The sequence below is a fragment of the Palaemon carinicauda genome, chromosome 5, assembly GCF_036898095.1.
Source record: "Palaemon carinicauda isolate YSFRI2023 chromosome 5, ASM3689809v2, whole genome shotgun sequence".
Lineage (NCBI taxonomy): Eukaryota > Metazoa > Arthropoda > Malacostraca > Decapoda > Palaemonidae > Palaemon > Palaemon carinicauda.
Window position 1 is genome coordinate 108882840 of NC_090729.1, and position 17789 is coordinate 108900628.

The following is a 17789-nucleotide window of genomic DNA, read 5'->3' on the forward strand; positions in this document are numbered from 1 at the left end:
CCCAAGGAGGCAAGCCTCCTGAGAGTTCTAAAATGAACTGGAGAGCTGTCCGTCGTCACGGGAGTACTACCAGTAGAAGGAGACACGCCCCTGACGAAAAAACAAGGGGGGAGGCAGCAACAGCCGAATCCCCAGGACTCAACCAGACAGCTCACACCGTTGCTATATTACAGAAACGAACTAGATCGGTAACTGTAAAAAAAAAAAAATAATAAATTAGTATACATTCATTCCCCCGGGAAGGCTCCGAAGAGGAATCCCGAGGGAAAGGAACAAGAATTACACAACAGGCACGAGCCCTCACAACCACTTACACTCGCGGAAGGAGAGCTGTAACCCAAACAGAATTATAACAATTATAATTATGTAACTATGTAATTATGTAATTTAAAAATGAATGAACACTAAAGAAAGAACCAAAACCCCGAAAGGAATCGTTCTACAAGCTGAAAAACAAAAAACAACTACAATTAGATTCATAACTAATTGAGACACACGTACGGCGTAGCAACCCCCCACACGGAAAGGAAGCTAGGCTACAAGGGCGTAGTAACATGTAGTAAAAGGGTGAACGACCTCAAGATAGAGAGAGAGAGACATAAGTCAAACTCGATCGCCACCCATAAAATTACGCCGTGGTGGCCTAACTGCCGAGGCCTCCACGTAGATATCGTACACTACACACACAAATCTGAAAAGGAAACTTACTTATTTCTATACTCAAATATATATACAAACATGAAAACATGTTTACATATATATTGAATAAATGAAAAGTAAGCGATTAAGTAAAGACAAAACAAACAAACAATGGCCGCCAAGAGAGGACCAAGACAGAGACGTCTGTCACAGTCCGAGCCTAAAGTGAAAGTGAGTATTCACCTGTGTGTGAGGGGGAGGAGGGGTAGCTAGCTACCACTCCCCTACCCCCCCGCTAACTAGCGCGGGGGTAATACACCCTCGTTAAATTCTAATGGCTCACCATTTCAGCTACGCTAAAAGCTAACCCTATTGTAAATAGCGTGGTTTGTATTCCGGTTACGGAACAAATTGTACTTTCAATGAATTTGACCTTTATTCCCACTTGAAATAAACCGTTCTCCAGTTATCACCCCCTAACCTTTACTGACGGACGCAGGTGGAAACCTGGGACTTTGGGGGTGTGCAAAAACAGGAAAGAACGTGGTCATTTAACACCCGATATTTGTAAAAGGCTACAGAACCTAACAAACCCACCGAACCTAACCTAGTAGTTCCCAGGTCACACACCTAAGAATGGGAATAAGACCCCAAATCCCCCTTCCTAGGTCACAAACCTACTCAGGTCACAGGCCTAGCCAGAGGCAAGCCCAGGGATCCCCCTTCTCAATTCGCAGACCTAGCTGGAGGCAAGCTACGAACCCCACTTGCCAGGTCACAGACCTAGATATGAACAGGAGTGAAATAAATATTTCAGGGCAATAGGATGCCAATATTTTGTGTAATTTTTGCAGACTTATTGTGTCCCAGAGAATAATGTATAGAGAAGAAAAGGCTAGTTTTACCATCATTTATTGATTTCTCAGTAAATTTTCCCTACCTAAACCACCTGGTTCTCACTGGGTGGACCCCATTACTGTAGTGTATATTAGAGTATATCTTATTAACTATCTATTTACAACAGATATAATGGTCCTTTGTATAAAAAAAAAAAAAAAAAACAACGGGAGTTTTTCAATATAAAAGTGTATTCCTTTATTAGTAAAGTTTTTCTATAATAATTACCACCTATCCTGTAGTTGGGTCATCTCTGACAAAAGGGGTGGACCTGCTCTACTTGTCTTTTGTAGGTTGAAGGGTCATTACAGTGTTATTGATCTCTTCGGCAACTGCCTCGGAGGCGAGTCTTTGGGTTTTGCAGCTGCAGGGTAAGGCTGCTCGAAGATGGTGGCTCTACTGAAGCAGGCGACCGGACTCGCCTTTGCCCATTTACCCACTATCGCTTCCACCTCTTCAGGTGGAAAGAAAGTAGCACTCTACATCAAAGAGGTATTTTTTTCAAGAACAATGAGTCCCGGGAGGATATTTTTCTGACGAACTTGACAGTTGCATAGCGGTGTTTTAGTTTCTAGTTGCTCCAATGACGGGCGTACTGGTGCACTAAAAAATTCACTGCATTCACCCCCAAAAAGGACTAGCTCCTCATATTGCTTGAATAATCTAGGATCCATTAGATCCTCATGTGTGCGGATCGGTGAAAAGTGTGTGCGCGGAGCGTAGGGATTGGCAGGAACTGCTAGTGATGCCTTGTCTAGAAATTCTGGATCCAGACTCACCTTAGGCGCCATTTGCTCAGGCGTAATCTATCTGACGGAGCAATAACTATTTCAATAGAAGAGTAGCTGTACTTTCCCCAAAACTTAGTACTTTCAGTTGGGATAAGAGCATATACTGTATGCCCTTGCCCTCAGGTCATGAGGGGAGTTCTGTCCTTAGCAAGCTTTAAACTGTCCTCCCCAAACTGCAAGGGGAAGACAAATGCTCCAATGATGCCTCTTGTGTTATACAGTGGGTTCTGCCAGTGGCCTAGGGAAAGGGACTGGATGCGCGTGCAATGGAGAAGTGCATCTTTACTCTTATGAGAATTATATCCTTAATACGTCAATTCCTCTTAACGTGTGCTTTCACATGTGGAGGAATCTACTCCTGGTGGAGAAGAAACTGCTAATTCTGTGCCAATGGATCATGAGCTATCTGGTTCGCTCGCCAATAAGACGTGTGCTACTGATGTTTACTTTGCTAGTTCACGCGCCACTGGGGCACGTACTACTGGTTATGTACTAGGGGTATACTGAGTGCCATCAATTGGGGAGCCCAAAATAGAGCTTGTGGCACTTTCATGAGAATATGTAGAGTACACTGACCGACAAGTCAGAGCTATCAGTGCCCATAGCAGGGGAAAGGGGAAGCGACTAACAAAGGTCAGAATAACCTAAGCAGAAGGTTGGAGTTCCTCTCCACGAGTATGCCGCTCTGATTTGTGACTTAACTGGCTTCAGGGAACACTCCAAGGACAAAGTCATGGTTTGGATTTCTTTTTCCACCTACAGTGATACCTCTACATACGATCTTAATTCGTTCCAGAAACTGCTTTGTATGTTAAAACGATCGTGTATTGGAGCAAATATTCCCATAAGAATACATGGTAATTGATCTAATTCGTTCCTCAGCCTAAAAACCCATAATAAATCCTTAATAAATGGCTACATATTACACATGACATTAATACAATAATTGTATGATAAATACATATTACAAACCAAAAAAAAGAATAATAATAATGAAATAATAAATAAAAAACGGGTTGTAATGTAACACTTTACCTTAGCGACAGGCCAACACAGGTGTAGGGACTTCTACGCAGGAGGAGACGGAAGATCAGCGAGGAGGTAGGGACGGTGACTTTGTACGATAACGTGTACGATAACTTACACTACTATGTGAACTTTAACTTAGCTTATATTTTTTTTCATTTTTATAATCTTATATTTTTTTTTTAACATTTTTTCTTTTCTTATTTTTAATTTTCATCACTTTCACTCGATTCGGTCTTCCTTTTCGTTGCTTCACTTTCTTTTCATCATGATCACTAGACCGTTTTAAAGATTTTTTAAAGAAACTATCGAGTGAAAGTTGCTTTGTACGTCTTTTAAGGATTTTTCTAAAATGCGTTAAGCAAACAACATCGCACTGCGCAACAAAATGACAAACCTGAAGTTTCTGTGGGTGATGCTTGTCGATGAAATCAACGTGTTGATGATATGCCAACATCTGTTTTATTTCCGCAGTACCTAAGATTTCGCCTACCTCCTCGATCTCCTACGACTCACTCAACTGCGCTTGGAACTCATCATGCTGCATGGCTTACAGCTTCTTGAGTTCCTTGGTGGTGAGCTCTTCGTGATGCTCATTGACGTCTTCCTCGGCGGCAAGCACAGGTTCATTCTCAGGGCCAAAACCTTTGAAATCTCTGGGAGCAACAGAATCAGGTCAAAGCTTCTTCCAAGCGGAATTCAGGGTCCGACGAGTTACTCTCTCCCAAGCCTGATCAATGATCTTTAAGCAGTGCACGATATTGAAGTGGCTCCTCCAAAATTCACGCAAAGTTAAGTTGGTGCTTTGCATGACATTAAAGCACTGCTTAAATAAGTGCTTGGTGTACAGCTTCTTAGAATTAGAGATGACTTGCTGGTCCATGGGCTGGAGGATAGGGGTGGTGTTCGGTGGAAAATACAACACCTTGATGAACTTGTATTCGTCGATGATATCATCTTTGAGCCCAGGGGGTGAGGGGGTGCATTGTCCAAACAAAGCAAGCACTTCGAAGGCAAATTCCTCTCCTGAAGATACTTCTTGACAGCAGGGCCGAAAACTACATTTACCCATTCCACAAAGATATGCCTAGTAACCCAAGCCTTAGAATTAGAACGCCATAGAATATGTAGCAGGTCTTTATTAATTCTATGTGCTTTAAATGCCCTAGGGTTTTTGGAATGGTAAACCAATAACAGCTTTATTTTGCAGTCCCCGCTGGCGTTGGCACAAAGCGCAAGAGTCAAACGATCCTTCATTGGCTTATGTCTAGGCCTTTTCTTCTCTTTGGCGGTAAAGTACGTTTGACTAGGCATCTTTTTCCAAAACAGACCGGTTTCATCACAGTTGAAAACCTGCTGCTCTACGTAACCTTCATCCGCCACGATGCTTTCGAATTTTTTAACAAAGTCTTTAGCAGCCTTAGTGTCCAAACTCGAAGTTTCTCCATGACGAACAACTGAATGAATCCCGGTTCGTTTCCTAAATTTCTCGAACCAACCTCGAGACGCCTTGAATTCCTCCATCGTAGGATCGGCTGAACTCTCCCCCGCGTCACCCCAAGAGCGTGCCGCCTTCAAGTCACTGTAGATAGCGCTGGCCTTCTCACAAATGATCATTTCCGTGATCGTATCGCCAACAATCTCCTTGTCCTTTATCCAGATCAACAAAAGGCGTTCCATCTCTTCCAGAGTAGGGCTACGACGTTTAGAAATAATCATGATCCCCTTCGAAGGTTTCACTGCTTTAATGGCTGACTTCTGTTTTATGATCGTCGAGATCGCAGACATATTCCGGCCATATTGTTTAGCCAGATCGCTAACACGTACACCTCGCTCATGCTTTTCTATGATTTCCCGCTTTAATTCTAATGAAAGCATAGACTTCCTCTTTTTCTCACCACTGCTACTACTTCCTGGACCGAAACTAAGCTTTTTAGGACCCATGATTACGGAACACAGAAAACAACACATGAAAAGGCAAGATAAAAAAAACTGTTAAAACTGAGCGAATAGACGACAACCACACGATGCGCACGCGATGAGATAAAAAAACTGTTAAAACTGAGCGAATAGAGGACAACCACACGATGCGCACGCGATGAGAGGACTGATCAAGGTGACGCTTGATTGGCGTCCCTCCGATGTGCTGCCGTCTAGCGGCGTCAACAACAAATGACGCTGGACGCTTTCGAGAAAATTCCACGGGTAAGCCTATTGTTTACTTCGTATATTGAGACAGAAATTTGGTCGAATTTTACTTCGTATGTTGGAAAATTCGTATGTTAGGACAATCGTATGTAGAGGTTCCACTGTACTTGGAAATCCCTACCACTCCCCACACTTATCACAAGGCGGAGCATTACGGGGTAAAAGTCTAACTCAATCTTGCTCATAAAGGTACCGCAGCGCTTTTACGTGAAATCTGGGCACGGTAACATTATAAAACAAGGGACATTTTCGATAGGAAAAAATTCTTTTCCTACATTACTGTAAATAGCGTGCTTTCAACCAATTTGACCTTTATTTTAACTGCAAATAAGCTGTTCTGTCGTTAGGGACACATCCCTTCCCGACGGACACAGGTGGGAATCTGGGACTTTGGGCGTGCGAATAAAGGACAAAACGTGATTATTTAACACTTGATATTTGTAAAAGGCCACAGAACCTAACAAACTAACCTAACCTACCCTAGTAGATCCCAGGTCACAAACCTAACCAGATGGCAAGCCACGGGACCCCCTCCCCAGGTCTCGGACCTACCTGGGTGGCAAGCCCCCAGAACCCCCTCCCCAGGTTAAAAATTAAATCACAAATAAATCCATATATTATGATAAAGTAAATATATCTGACTTGTAAAATGTAAACAAAAGTGAAATAAATATTTCAGGGGAATAGGATGCCCTTATTTTGTGTAATTTTTTGTGGATTTATTATGCGTCCCAGAGAATAATTTATAGAGAAAAAAAAAAGGTTAGCTTTACCATTATTTATTGATTCGACAGCAAATTTTTCCCACCCAAAACCCCTGGTTCCCAGTGGGTAGGCCCCAATACCATAAGATATATTAGGGAGTTTTTCTATATAAAACCCCATTTCTTTATTAGTAACGCTTTTCTTGTGTTGTTCTATAATAATGCCCCGGGTACTTCCGCATAACATAACGTTTTCCACTCAAACTGAAAGTACCATGAAAACATTATCTTCTGTAGAAGAACTAAATGTCTAAAAGTTGAAGCAGACTTTGCAATCTTCAAACTTGCAGAAGGTTGGAATTCCTTCCATAAAAGTTTATCATTTGTCCTAACCTTTCTGAAACTGTCCTTTATATCAATTAATACTCTCTCCTCATTGAAGTACTGTACGAGTTGGTTTATATGAAGCTTTAATTACCATCAAAACTGGAATTTGTTTTAAGAAATGGGAAAGTGCTGGGTAGTTTGGCTTTTTTATAGACATGTTAATGGGGGGGCTGGGGCATAATAACTTATGTATCGGTTAATTAAAAACGTATAGTCTATCTCTCACTAACTCCATTGTTGCTTGCTTGCTTTCGCTTTTGCCAGCTGTTTTGTTTTTTGTATGACGTAATCATTACCAGACTTTTAATCAATTACTAGCTTCCATATATTTATGTACAAGTTCCCAAATGTTGTTCTGCAACAGCTCTTTTTTCCACATTCACCTTCAGTTCACAATACTATAAAGACGTCTCCACGAGAAAAGCATAATCTATTTCGAAATTTCGAGTATGTACTTTTTTTAAAATATAGTTTAACTTCATCTTTGTCGGCAATTAATTACAATGAAAACTCTCTCCATTCAGTGTATAGCTATTCTTCCTCAAGTGAAGGCATAAATAACCCAGAAATAATTACCCACGGCGTTTGCGAGCGCAGCTCAACATGTATCGCTTGCCAGAACATAGGAGCAGTGACACAATGTTAATTTTGCGAACGTAACGAGCTACAACGGAGCAAAGAGCATTAAAAGTTTAAAAATATATCTCAGAAATAACAGCACACGGTGCTTGCGAGCGCAGCTCAACATGTACCGCTTGCTAGAACATAGGAGGCGTGATGTAATGTAAACTTTGTGTGTAGCAAGCCACGGCTTAGTAAAAAACATTAGAAGGACGTGAAGTAAATCAGATAATCATGATACTTTCATTTTCAGCCACTTACATAAACAATATATTTTTCCAACTGGTTATTTTGTGTCTATTTTGCATTTTAGACCATTATCATTGCTACAAATCACTCGTTTTTGGCACCTTAAATGAAGGAAACGCACAAGAAAACCACCTAACCTAACCTAAGGGCCATATCCTTACCTACCAGGGGATCTACGACCCACTGCGACCCCTATTAGACTCCTGTATTCTTTGCTTACCCTGTCTCAACGAACTACATTCACTCCACCAAATCAATAACATCGGTAAGTTAGGAGTAACTAACCATTCAGTAAACTTCCCAACTTGTTTCCAAATCTTAAATCTGAACTTGAAAGTATACCTTAGTTATTATTCTTAAAGTGTTATATATTAATTGTTAATTATATTTCTTATACAGTAGTCTATTGCTTAATTTCCTTCCCTTACTGGGCTATTTTTCCCTGTTGGAACCCTTGAGCTTATAGCAATTGCTTTTCCAATTAGGGTTATAGTTTAGATGATAATAGTAATAATAATACAGTAATGATAAAGATAACAATAATAATAAACCACACAAAATTAAATTAAAACTAAAATTTGAAGCCTTTGTATAACAAGGGACTGGAACACATGCAAGGAACAGGATCTAACCTAAACTATCCCAAACTAACCTAACTTACAAGCCGTGTCCTTACCTGCTTAGCTAACGGGCGAGGGGGGTGGGTCAAGGTTGAAAATATGGGTTAAGGGCCAAATACATGGCCAGTCATGATTGCACAATATCTGTGTTTGTGCAAGCATAACCTTTGTGAGTGGGTGTGATTGAGTGTATTTCAAACAATCACACCCACTCACAAATGATAAGCTTGCACAAACACAGATATTGTGCAATCATGATTGACAGTATCTTTGGGCCTTTAAGGGCATGGTCGTCACCAGACACATGCCATTTATTATTACTATTACAAGCTAAGCTATAACACTAGTTGGAAAAGCAGAATGTTATAAGCTCAAGGGCTCCAACAGGGAAAATAGCCAAGTGAGGAAAGGAAATAAATAAAACACAAGAGAAATAATAAACAATTAAAATATCTTGAGAACAGTGACGTTAAAATAATACGTTCATATATAATCCATAAAAACTTGGACAGTATTATGCTAGAGTCCCACCTAGCGCCATTACCAATTGCCAGTACGTAGGAACTTGATGTGTTCTTTATTTTTGGGAGAGAAGTGAGCACACGGCGAAGCAAAAACCAATAGATTTCTGTAGTATATCAATAATTCTTGCTCTGCCATACGCTCGAGAGAAAAAAAAAATCAAGGTCCTACTTACTGGCAAGCGGTAATGGCGCTAGGTGGGACTCTACCATAATATTACCAAAAAAAAAAAAAAACGAGATATGCAATAGAATAGTATGCTCGAGTTTACCTCAGGCAAAAGCTTTCTACCTCAAGACCTTGAAAGACCATGGTACAGAACCTATGGCACTACCCACGACTAGAGAACAATGGATTGATTTTGCAAGTGTCCTTCTCCTGGAAGAGCTGCTTACCATAGCTAAAGTGTCTCTTCTTCCCTTATCAAGAGGAAAGTAGCCACTGAACAATTACAGTGCAGTAGTTAACCCCTTGAGTGAAGGAGAATTTTGTTTGTCAATCTCAGTATTGTCTGGTGTAGCCTATGGGGAGAATGGGGGAAAGAATATGCCAGACTATTCGGTGTATGTGTAGGCAAAGGAAAAATAGCCACGACCAGAAAGAGGGATCCAATATAGTACTGTCTGGACAGTCAAAGGAGCTAATAAATATCTAGTGGTAATATTTCAACAGTTGCCTGATGCCCTGGCCAACCTACTGATTTACCAGTTTTAACAAATACATTCGTAATATACCTACTTTTATCGTGCATAGAACAGCATCCAACCTATACTATCCCCACAATCTACAACCCGTGTCCTACCCTATTTAGCTAACGGGGGATTGGTCAGAGTTGAAAATAGGGGTTATGGGGGCATGGTAGTCATCATACATACACTCCATATACACCATTTACATGATTTTAACAATTACATTCGTAATATGGTTAATATACCTACTTATATCGACAAATATCTAAAGCTGACCCCCAATATTTACCGATAATACAAGGGACATGCACGGTACATGTAATCCATTCAGATTAGCCTAGCCCTAAGGTATGAACTATACAAAGGCAGTCTACTTGATGCAGTAAAAAACTAACGTCCTTCAAAATTAAAACAGGTTTGCTTAAGATTCTCCCAATAATTTACGTTCATTAGATCAAATAAACTTACCGAATATACGGTAGACAAAATGCGAACTTTATTCCAACGACACCCTAAAATGGAGACGAGACGGCGACGCCATTCTGGAATGCAAAGTGTTGCCAACCGTGTTAGACATAAATGAGCTAGATTGATGTCTGAGATGTGCTAGAAATGCGCTTGGAAGATAAACTAATGACAAAGTTAATAACAATTTCATTATTGCGAATAAGTAATAACAAAGTTAATAGAAACAATGAAATTATTACGAATGTTGGATACGGAAAAAAGAATGACAGAGAGATAGTCTGTATAACTGCTGTAAATATTACAATACTAAGAGGCCCGAAACCATATGATGTCAAGTAACATCCGTGGTTTCAGATATTTAATGGGGAGAGAGAGTGGTGTTCTGAGCAAATTCAATCGAGATATTCAATTTCTACGCCTTAAAAAGAATTTCATGTACCTTAACCTATATATAATTATATGTATTTATATAATATATATATATATATATATATATATATATATATATATATATATATATATATATATATATATATATATTGTGAAGAATTTTCTTCACTCTTCTTCTTTTAATCGTATTTTTAGCTCTCTTCTACTAATACTATAGCTACCCCTTAAACATTCTCTCCTACATCTAGTTTTCTTTAACGAAGTACAGGGAAGACTAATCTAAACTTGTTGACAGTGGCGCACGCCATGCTCGTGACGTCACAGCGTAGATACGCACGTTAGAGGGCCTTAGTGGTAACCCCGGCGTATGTTGGTTCTTTCCTTAACTACATGGGTCGAGATTAAATTCATAAACTGCCTTTTTGATACAAATTCCAATAATGCTAAATTAATGCATCTTATATTTCTCAATACCAATTAAGGTTTGTTAATTTTAAGATGTATGCCCATCGTACCAGTCCATTGCTAATTAATCATTTAAAATATTATTTTTAGCAAGCCAGAATAGGTAGGATTGTTGTATATATAAACTCCATTAGAGCAGCAAGATTTCTCTAAGTATTTAGTACAAAATCCTGCCTCCTCTGCACTCCCTGCAACAATATATTGCCCTGTCCTTAAGTCCCGATATGGCACCCCCAATGGATTACCATGCGCATCAAGCTCTTCACCTGTCTGGAAAGGTGAAGCGAGGTGATCTCTTCGACCGTAGTGTCGACCACATTCTACGAGGAGCTGCCCTGGCCTGCTGACCTGCCTGGTCATTGAACCCGGCCAATTCTGGCTCACCCCACTCTCTCTTCCAAAACGTGTCTCACCAACGAGTCCTGTTGCTGCCGGTCGGAGAGATTGAGAAGAGGTCCCTGGTGTACCTAGTTGCAGCTACAGTGAGAATTCTTGGGGTGAGCCAGGCAAGAGTGCAGCGTGCCAATTAGTGCAACAACCAGGTCAACAGCTATCTCGGGCATAGGACTAAACTTCAAAGGAGTGCAGGTACTACAACAATGGCCATTTAGTTTTCCCCCATTTTTATTAGCTTAGACTAATTTTAACTTGATAGGGTACCTGGCTAATTACACTATTCGGACTGTGTGCGGTGGGATTGTGTGTATATATTTTTTCTATACAATTTTTTGCCTTTTGAGACTAACATAGTCTCTGGGTCACGTGGGCCACGTGCCAGACCCTATTTTGATTGTTGCAGACCACGTGTCTAACTCATCATTTTCATTATTTGAATTGCATCTCTTTTTATTCCATTTTTGTGTTGTTAAGATGTCCGTTTTGTTTCAATGTAAATTTGTGAATAAATCAATATTAGGTTAATCAAACCTCCTTAGTATTTTTGCTCCCTCATTTATTTTAATGTGTGAAATGAATAGTTGTTCACGGGACAAAGTACCCAATATTTAAAGAGAAAACCTAAGTAAGTCTATAGGTGGTAACAGCGAGGAACTTTGCATTAATATATTTGCTTCGAAGGTAAAGATCCTTATCTTTAAACTTTTAAACTACTTTACATCACTGCTCCCATTTTGGATTTTGTCTACCTTACATTAACGTAAAATAACTGTCCAGCATCTCATTGGGGTCACTGGGACGGAGCCGGAACAGAGCCTGAGAATGAGAGGACTATAGACCTGACAAAGCTAGAGTAGGCCATAAATTATTCTTAATCCTACGTGTGGAGTGCTTAGGCCTCTGGACAGTAAAATTTCCCTTTTGTATTTGAGTGATGGTTTGTGAATTGTGACAGTAAAGTATTAGCAGGGTGTTTGTGCCCCGAGAGTAAGTGCTCCTATCCTCCCCTGTTGAACTTTATGTAACTGTTATAAGGAGACTTTCCCGGACTAAGTTCCCACTCAGAACGTAACCATTAAAAAATTCTCCACATATATATATATATATATATATATATATATATATATATATATATATATATATATATATATATATATATATATATATATATATATTATATATATATATATATATATATATATATATATATATATATTTCGAAACTGCAATGGAAAATGTGCTGTGTAAAATACAAAATCCATGCGATATTTGTGACGCCAATGCACTAACTAGCGCATATCGCGCTAAGTTGGCAACACTTATAATGACACTCCTACGCTACCTATCAGGCATTAAGAAAACTAAGTGGTTGGAAGTTTCCCCAACAGATGGCCTCAGCATTCAGTTTTTCATTCTACTAACACCATCGTACACAATAGTTCAGACATTGTTCAATAGATGGCCTCACCATTCACTTTTTCTAATTTATTACCAGCCCTCCTCTGCAGTAGTTCTGTCATGACCTAACAGATGGCCTCAGCATTCACTTTTTCATTTTAATAGCATTTCTCGAATGCAGTAGTTCTGTCATAACCCAACAGATGGCCTAAGCATTCACTTTTTCATTTTATTGGCAATCTTCGAATGCAATAGTTTTGTAATGCCAACAAATGGCGATTGCGTTCACTTTTTTTTTTTTATTAGCAATAAGAAAATTGTACTTTTTGGGGATATATTAATTTAAAATACTTTGTACAAATAAAATGGGTCTTTAAAAATATGATAACATCGATAGAGAATATTTTGACGTTGATTAACCAAACGATGAACATTTTACCCGTGCCATCCAAATATCTATCTACATAGGACATGTGAGAAAAATCTTGATATGACTTGGATAGCACTTTCATTTAAAGGATTTCACCTAAATTGGCGAGGTATTTGAATGACAGTCAGACATATAACTTACCTGAAGTTACCGCACCCAATGACGTAGTGTAAAGTTTTTCTCAGCTGGGTACAGATTGTCCAGAGCCTACTACATTGGCATTTTTGTTTTAAAGTGCGTCCATTGTAGATTTTGTTACAAACAACGGATCTTGTAAAGTTGGGTAACCCATGGGACCTCTTGTAAAGTTGAATAACCCAACAATCAAACTTGTAAAGTTGGATAACCTTATAATCGAATTTGTAAAGTTGAGTAACCTCATAAATAAAATAAATGATGGAAACAAAAACAAAAAGTAAAATGTCAAATATTTATTTATAAATACATAAATGCAAGTTATAAATGCGAGTAAAAAGTAAAATGTCAAACATTTATTTATAAATACATAAATGCAAGTTATAAATGAATAAAATAAAATAAGGGAAATCTATTTATATAAAAACAAAAACGATAAAATCATATCTAATTTAATTTGTATTGATTAGCGATAGCACCACAAAAAGCAAAATATGTATTAGTGCTATTTCTTTCACGCCACATATATTCATGCAGATAAGAATTCAAGAATTCTCGTTTACAGCCACGCATGCTTTTAATAGGTGCCTTTATTTCATTTCAATAGCTCTCTATTGCTTGCGTGTGCACACCAGTAGTTTTATCAACAAAGTTTAACTTCTAAAGTTTTTCTTACATAAAGTAGGCCTACCTATAGTCCCATCCATTAAAGTGCTTTAGTATAGTGAACTAAACAATCCACACTACCTTGTCCGATATATTGCAACCCAAAAGGTTACTATAAGATCACAATGACAAAAGAAAAATTACTACAATTAAGTAAACGTTACTCATACCTTTGACAAACCATCAAAGGTTCCTTCCATTATGTAAGACGTATCCCAGCGGTGAAAGAATTAAAGTATTTCAAAAGTAGCCAATTAATCTTCCAAAATCCGAGAATGTAGAGTATGCGTGTCCCGTGTTTTGTAAACCTGAAAAATGCATTACTTGAAATGTCATACACTTTACCTTTAGTCTGGCCTCGTGAACTACATTTACCTTACTACAAATAAACTTAGTTTTTTTACTTTAAAAGTCTACGGAACCTTTACAATTGGTAATTCAACGTTCCAAAACTAAAGTGCTTGGGAAGTAGGATTCCCATTGGAATTCTCTTAATTGGCTTCAACATTGAACAGGAGACAAGGCAAACGTTTTAAAAACCCACCAGTCAAGAATGAACTTAAAGGATTTGATCTAAAATAAGTTCTCAGGGAAACTGGGTAAACTAAAGTTCAGAAACTCACGCTCTCAAACAACCAGTAAAATAATTCCCCCTCACATTCTTACCAATGATTCTCCTTGCTATTCACTTCACAGTTTAAAAAACAGTTGGAAATAAAGATTTAAGCTATGCAATTATTTCCAAAACTCTACAAAATTACTTATGTATCACCAAATTTTGATTATCTGAACACTTTAATTGTAACAACCAAGAGTAAATAGACTAGAGTTTATAATCAACCCGAATTGTAAAATCTAATGTCATCATCTAATGCATCCTCAGTAGGGTAATTTCATATTAATATTTATAAATTCAAGGGTCCTTCAAAGTTTAATACCTCGTTGTCCCCCCTTTACATGAAGGGAAAGTTTCTACTATATATATATATATATATATATATATATATATATATATATATTATATTATATATATATATATATTATATTATATATATATATACACCACCTGGCATTCGTTTTAAGAGGATCCTATGACTTCTAATCTCCTATTTGAATAGCCTCAGAATTGAACAGCTAAGTGCAGGTTACATCTTGACCAGACCTTTCTGACAAGTCTTTGTACATATCTTTTTTTCTTTTTTAATGAACAGGCTACACTTTGAGATTTTAAGATTTTCAAGCCAGTAAACTAATATAGACAGGGTGTGATATACACGTCCTGGGTTTTGGTCAGTTTTCATCACACGTTGGCCACTGCAGATTGGTGATGGTGGGGGATTTTCATCTGATCGCTCACAGCCAAACCAACCCAGTATGCATGGTCCCTGATTAGTATAGCTTTGCTGATAACTGTGATGCGCAAACCCTTTCACCCCGTTAAGGTATCCCCACTCATATTATATAGTATATATATATATATATATATATATATATATATATATATATATATATATATATATATATATATATTCTGTAATAAACTGATAGAACGAAAGTTGGAAGTAAAGAGGTAAAAAGTTAAACTAAAGATACCTGTTTTATAGCAATCTCTATAAACTTATTAAGAATAATTTCTGTTTGTTTACCACTGAAATCGTACCCTTTGAGTAAGTGCAGCATTCCAAGAAATGCTTCAAATGTACGCACATTGTACCATCTAATCATTGGGTGGTTGAGAAGTTTAGCAAACTTCCTTTTGTCAGATAAAATTTTGCTTATTCCCTAGATTTTACATTCTGCTAGTTATGGCTACTCAATCTCGCCCCCCCTCCTAACCCCATGGGCTATAGCAAGGTGCATATTGGAGAGGGATATCTTAAAACGAACGTTGTAAACGTTTGGATGTGACTCGGTTTTTTTACACCTTTGTCTTCTTTTTGGTTCTAGTTTCCTTATTTGAGGGCACGACCAGGGAATACTATTTTTTAGTACTTAAATATTAATCATTTGTTATTGAAGATATATTTTGAGTGTTTGACATTATTTCTATTGTAACTGAAATGTTTTTTTAATATATTTACTGTTTTTATTTTATTGTATGTAATCATTTTTATTTTATCTTTTGCTCGTCTTGCATTATTCGCAAATAGGAATTCATCTTGATGGAATCTTATTTAAGCGGTAGCTTGTTAAAATCTATATTCATTATAGGTAATAATAATAATAATTATCAATAACAACAACAACAGCAGCAATAATACTAATAATAATATCATAAGTTCTGCGGATGAAACTGAAAATTTTTTTCAAGCTGTTACTGATGTATAAGGCCGCACTCTGCCTCCACTTATCTTTCTTTCTTTTTTTTTTTTTTTTTTAAAAAGCAAACTGCAATTTTGCAACTATTTCATATCAAAACACAATCTTCCATAATCAATGTATTTTTCAAAGAACAAACTGAAGCACACTTGGCCTACTATTATAGCATTTACAATCTAAAGTCTAAAAGCAAATAAAAAAAGACAACATCCCCTTCAACCAATTCTCTGGTGGGAAAACGAAGAGCGAAAATCTAGAGAGATCAATGCACCAGGGGATCTGCCAGCTAATGGAATTATTAACAGCGAAGTGGCAAGTGTTTTTAAATTCGGGATATGAGAGAGAGAGAGAGAGAGGAGGAGAGAGAGAGAGAGAGAGAGAGAGAGAGAGAGAGAGAGAGAGAGAGAGAGAGAGAGAGAGAATATTTCCTTTTTACCCTTCATTTCCCGTCGAAACCAACTTTTAAAGACAACTCAAAATGTTTGAGCTTTTCTTTGTGTGGAGAAGAGAGAGAGAGAGAGAGAGAGAGAGAGAGAGAGAGAGAGAGAGAGAGAGAGAGAGAGAGAGAGAGAGAGAGAGAGAATACAATGAAATGTGAATATCTCATATCTAAGAAACCATGATGTCAATAATACACTATATTAATAAATAGATATCAAAGATAGAGAATAAGAATGAATTGACTAACAAAAGATTTTCTCATAAGTGGAGCTTCATTCAAGAGAGCAGATAGTAATTGTCAAAAATTATGTGACTAAAGCTGGAGGTTTTACCTAAATCGATAAAGTGACGTAGGACACCTAACTTTATATTCAATGCTTCATAATCAGTAAGTTCTTCATTCCCTTTTTAATAAATTTTTCCTTATCAGCATTCTATTCTTATCTATTCTTACTCATGGTACTCTTAAAACGTCTCTTTTATTTCTTGCTCATTATATATTCCTTCTTAATTATTTTTGGCTAAAACACTGGTTAATAACTTCATATTTAAAAGTCTCACTTCATAAGAGATTTTTTAATCTGTTCTATCTTAAAATACTTTACAAACGATCTTCAAATGTGTTCCTTCTCAGAGGCCTCATCTCAAACTACCTCAATAAATGTTCGTTCATAAACACAGGTCCTTGATGGTCCCCTCTTACACAAGTTGATTTTTGACAAAAAAAAATTTGCCTTTTCGCAGTCTGTGAAGTTATGGTGAAATTTTTATACCATCCGAAGCAGTTTTCAACTTCTAGATGTGGTCGAGAAGTGTTGCCTAAACTCAATGTTTGCGAACTCGTGTAATTCTTTGTTTTTCACAATTAACCAGGGTCCACTAATGGCACCTTAACAACATCAGTGGTATCGTCTGGCCTGCTAATTTTTTGACTCTTTCTAAGGGTCCAGGCACCATGTTAGGGCCTAGGCAAGCTTACTGATGCTCTCAAGGCCTTCGCTATTCAATCACAAGGAAAGTATGTGATGTTCTGTGATGCAGTTCAACGACAATTTGAAGAAGTATTCAACTAAAGACACAACTGTGCTCCGCAAGTTTCAGAGTATGGTCATCTTCTTCAACGACAAAGGCTGGCTCATTTTTAACTGACCTCCGTCGAGCTCAGAAGAGGGATGATAGTATCCTGACTGCACAATGTCATGTAGGCTACTATAGAACACCAGCATAATACGAAGTCCTTACAATTAGTCTGGAATGTCTATACGGAGTCTAAAATTATATACCGTAAGGGATTGTTGGGCTTGTTATCATTAGCTGCGATAAGGATC

At 37.9% G+C, this 17789-nt stretch overlaps 1 long non-coding RNA gene across 3 annotated transcripts in view; it reads right to left on the reverse strand.

Moving 5' to 3' along the window:
• LOC137640504 (uncharacterized) overlaps window positions 1-9913 on the reverse strand; it is a 59788-nt gene extending 49875 nt beyond the window's left edge. For all 3 annotated transcript variants that reach the window (XR_011044374.1, XR_011044373.1, XR_011044372.1), the window contains exon 1: window positions 9822-9913. This is a non-coding gene — a long non-coding RNA (uncharacterized lncRNA). The remainder of the gene's footprint in view (window positions 1-9821) is intronic.
• Window positions 9914-17789: the final 7876 nt, after the last annotated feature.